The sequence below is a fragment of the Bubalus kerabau genome, chromosome 6 (assembly GCF_029407905.1).
Source record: "Bubalus kerabau isolate K-KA32 ecotype Philippines breed swamp buffalo chromosome 6, PCC_UOA_SB_1v2, whole genome shotgun sequence".
Classification (NCBI taxonomy): domain Eukaryota; kingdom Metazoa; phylum Chordata; class Mammalia; order Artiodactyla; family Bovidae; genus Bubalus; species Bubalus kerabau.
The window spans coordinates 39,465,199-39,470,359 of NC_073629.1; the positions used below are offsets into that span (position 1 = coordinate 39,465,199).

The 5,161-nt window shown below is 32.3% G+C and overlaps 1 pseudogene; it reads left to right on the forward strand.

Moving 5' to 3' along the window:
• The first annotated feature begins 3,196 nt into the window (after nt 1–3,196).
• LOC129656424 (60S ribosomal protein L10a-like) lies at nt 3,197–3,616 on the forward strand (annotated as a pseudogene).
• The last annotated feature ends 1,545 nt before the right edge of the window (nt 3,617–5,161 follow it).

Below are 5,161 nucleotides of genomic sequence, written 5' to 3' on the forward strand. Positions count from 1 at the left end.
AAATGATGCAGAAATGTATTATCTAGAGACTCTCAGTGAATAGATTACTAAAGACTATCATTCATTACAATGAGAAATTAATGCAGCAGATAAATTAATCCAGGTATTTTAAAAGGGACAAAGGAAGCTAGGGTGAACAAAGAAATTTATATAGCAAATCAGAAAGTATGAATAATATTTATTGTAAACATCAAATAAGTAAATAAATAATGCAAATTTTCTATTCAAAGCAAATTAGAATTAAAAATATAGATACAAATAATACAGAAAAGGGGACAATAAGTTCAAAGAGAAACCATTCCACTGATTTTATTTCTTATCCTATAAGAGGCCAAATATTCTAATTAATTTTAATTGGAATTAATATATCAATGGTAAAATATTAAATGTGCTATGTAAAGAGTACCATGTATATTTTATAAACGATTAAAGAAAAAAACTCTATCAACCCTACAAAACTAAGAAATTTGAAAAAGTAACAAAATGCACAGCAAACAAAAAACATAATTTCAGGTGATAATAACTGCAATATATGTCTATAGTCACTATAATCACATGTTAATCTCATCTATTAAAAATGAGAGCACTTCTCTTGTAACTATGTACTGTTTTGGCTAATAACACTAAGCACACCTTCACAGAATATGTAAAAATTCATGGATGAAGGAAGCTACACCTGAAAAAGAGGAATCTCCCTCCAAAGAAATTTCTTATACGTCAATATTATAATTAAAAAATGAACTTAAGGCAAAAATATCAAGTAGACAATATATACTACAAAAAGTAAGGGTACACAAGCAATATTTTAAAAGAGTCATATACACCTAAGTGTCTACACAGGTGGCTGGCTCAGTGGTAGAGAATCTGCCTGCCAATGCAAGAGACACATTGAGTTTGATCCCTGGATTGGAAAGATACCCTCAAGGAGGAAATAGCAACCCACTCCAGTATTCTTGTCTGGAGAATCCCATGGACAGGGAAGCCTGGTGGGCTACATACAGTCCAAAGGGTGGCTAAGAGTCAGACATGACTGAGCAATTGAACATATACATATGTAATTAACATAAAGTCAAATTATATAAAGAAAAATACAGATAAAACAAAACCCACAAACTTATAAGAAATTCACAAATCCATAAATGTAATAAAAAATTAAAGCATATCCTCTCAGCCCCAAATTATTTCATATATAAAGGACCAGTATGACATAATTTATATGTTATCATATGCCTAGAAACTGTATTAATAGATTTAGGAATATAATTTGCAATACTACCTTTGAGTCCCAATTTTATCAGATGATGGAAGTGTACAATCTAGAAAGCATTTTTTTTTGCATTTAACAAGAATAAGTAGATATATTTTTTACAGACATATTTATGCAACACCAAAGTTTTAACATCGGCCAATATAAGTTTTCATATACTATAACAATTTAGGAAGAATAAAATTGAATGAGTTTTTAATTAAGGATAATAATCTCCAAATTTAACCTTAAATATTTAGTATCCAATACCATTCCCCAAATATGATTAACTAACATAATCAACTGCATTATCAATTACTTTAAAGGCAAAGGTAATAGTAGTGTTTTAGTGTGCTATAATCCTGCTATACATTAGACTTAACTTTTCAGGGAAAATTTAGGGCATTAACAAACAATATGCCAACATGTGAATAAAGCCCATGAGGTAAACTCTGAGACAAAAACATCCTGGTGGTAACACAAATGTTTATATCCCATGTGAATCATCAATTTCAGAGACAGAAAAGATCTCTGTGGGAGATAAATACCTTCCAGCTACCTGTATATGGATATTTTTCAGCAATACAGCATATTAAATAAAAATGACTAGTCAGGACTCCCACTACACAAAGGAAAATTTAAAAGATAAACTCCAAAGAAATAACTGAAATTCCTACCATTTGAATGATCCAGAACGTCTCTATGTTTAACAGAGAGATCCAAGCACCTAGGAAAAAGATGACATCATATATAATCATTTGTTAAAGTATTTTCAAAAAATTAGACAATAGAGCCAATCATATTTCAGGCAAAGTGGGTTTATTAGTTTTAATGTGAGAGTTGTAATAAAGTTGTCATATTATTGGGACATTAGGTCATAAGGAGCTAAGGAAATGGTCCATGGTAAGGACTGTTCTTAATTCAGTATTAGACTAAAGTAAACAAATAATTCTATTCACAGGGATAAAAAGACAATAACTGATGTGAAAATAATAAAAAGAAAGTGTTATCGTTACCATCTGTATGCGAGACAGCAAAAGAGACACAGATGTATAGAACAGTCTTTTGGACTCTGTGCAGGGGGATGATTTGGGAGAATGGCATTGAAACATGTATAATATCATATAAGAAACAAATCGCCAGTCCAGGTTCGATGCAGGATACAGGAAGCTTGAGGCTGGTGCACTGGGATGACCCAGAGGGATGGTATGGGGAGGGAGATGGGAGGGGGGTTCAGGATTGGGAACACGTGTACACCCGTGGCAGATTCATGTTCATGTATGACAAAACCAATACAATATCGTAAAGTAAAATAAATAAATAAACAAAACACTTGTTCAAAAAAAAGAAAGTGTTAATAATATTATGTGTTATTCTGCTTATTTTTATCAAGTGATTAAGTTATTTTCATATAAGCTTACCGAATACTTCAAGATTTTTTACCCACGCATATATGGTCAATTAATTTATAATGAGTCAAGAATATACCATGGAGAAATGACAGTCTCTTCAGTAAATGGTTCTGGGAAAACTAGAGTTACATGCAAAAGAATGAAAGTGGATGACTATCTTACACCATACTCAAAAAATTAGCTGAAAATGAATTAAATACTTAAATGTAAGACCTGTAAACATAAAATTTCTAGAAGAAAATGTAGACAATAAGCTTCTTCACTAGGCCCTGGTGATGATTTTTTAAATCTGATAACAAAAGCAAAAGCAACAACGACAAAATAAACAAAAAAGCAGTAGTACATCAATTTAAAAAGCTTCTGCACGGCAGGAAAAAAAAAAAAAAACCCCATCAATTTAAGAAAAAGAAACCTGACGAATGAGATAAAATTTTTGCTACTATCATATGTGGTAATGGGTTAATATCTAATATATATCAACAATTCATACAATCCAAGAGCAAAACAACAGTAACATCAACAATTTGATTTAAAAAATATGTGTTCTGGGGGACATTGTGATGAGGCCAAAGCTGTGGACATCCCCCACATGGACAACAAGGCACTGAAGAAACTCAATAAGAATAAGAAATTGGTCAAGATGCTGGCCAAGAACTATGATGCCGTTTTGGCTTCAAGAGTCTCTTATCAAGCAAATGCCACAAATCCTGGGTGTAGACCTGAATAAGGCTGGCAAGCTCCCTTCCTTGCTGACCCAGAATAAGAACATGGTGGCCAAAGTTGATGAAGTAAAGTCCAGGGTAGTGGTTGCTGGCCACATGAGGATGACAGATGAGACTGTGTACGATATCTACTTCACTGTCAACTTCCTGGTGTCACTGATCAATAAAAATTGGCAGAATTTCCTCCAGGCCTGAACATTAAGAGCTCCTTCAGCAAACCTCAGCATCTATACTAAGGCACAGTGTACTAAGTACTAAGCACCTGTACTAAGGTACTAAGCTTAATAAACCATACTTGCACCATTTAAAAAAAATAGCATAACTCTTGGGTATTTATCTGAAGAAAATAAAAACACTAACTTAAAAAGATCTATACGTCCATTACTAATTGCAGCATTATTTACAATAGCCAAGACCTAGCAACAATCTAAGTCTCCATCAATAGAGGTATGGATAGACATTTTGACAACAATATTAGTCATAAAAAAAGAATGAAATCTTGCTGTTTGCAACAACATGGATAGACTCTGAGGTAATTATGCTAAGTGAAATAAATCAGAGAAAGATAAGTACTGTTTGATTTCATTTATGTATGTAATCTAAAAACAAACACACAAAACCAAGCTCACAGGTACAAAGGACAGGCAGGTTATTCCAAGAGGATGGGGGTGGTGGTGGTGGGAGAAATATGTAAAGGGGGTCAAAACTGTAAACTCTCAGTTATCAAGTAAATAAATCATGGGGAATTAATTACAGCATGATGACTATAGTTAACAATACTGCATTACCTATTCAAAAGATGCTAAGAAAGTAGTATTATCACAAGGAAAAAATTTTTGGTGACTATGTAAGGTGACAAGGTAAACTAGACTTACTGTGCTGATTGTTTCACAATGTATACAAATATTGAACCATTATTTTGCATGCCTGAAACTAATATTATATGTCAATTATTCCTCAATAAAAAATGAGGTTATAAACATTAAAAAGATTTTTTTCCTCCAAAATCTAGATGGAGAACTTAAAGATCAGAAATTATTGCCTATGTTCACATGAGCATTCATTGAGAGAACTGAGATTCCAATCCAGGTACATTTGGTCTCAAAGCCTGATTTATCTGCAAGGATACCTGATACTTCTCCAAAGAAACTGGTAAGTGATACAAGGTAACATACAATCTAGTTCCTGGATTTGAAAAAGAAATCAGGTCTTATGAATTGTGTTAGTCTGATGAAAAATTGCTATTGTCTTTTCTAAAGTTTTTTTGAAATGTTTTCTAACTGAGGGAATAAAATGATCAATAATAAATTAGTTAATAACAAAGATTTTTATAAAAATTGATTGAAAATGTTTATTTCAGTTCTTACTATTAATTTACTGACTGTTCTATATTAAAGGATGAGAAAGAAAAATAAGCATAAGAGAAAACCTTGCAGAAATATCAGTTGAGGATGTGAGTGATGGATTAGATAAGTGCACAGATTACTTTTAAGTTCTTTTACTTACCAGTGAGAAACAGCCTGGTCCTTCTCAAGATTCCTAGTTTCTAAATTCTTAATTATTCATAATTGTACCAGTATGAAATATTTTATGGGCAAATAATATTAAAGTGTTGAGTATGTGGGTATCTCTCTATATACAGATTTTTACATTTGAACAGAAACTGTTATATATCTACTGAGCATGAATAATTCACATGAGGGCTCTAAGTCTATTTTCTTTGTATTTCCAACAATTTACTTCCTTTTGGTGACACTAATAAGTCAACATGGAGAGGGCCT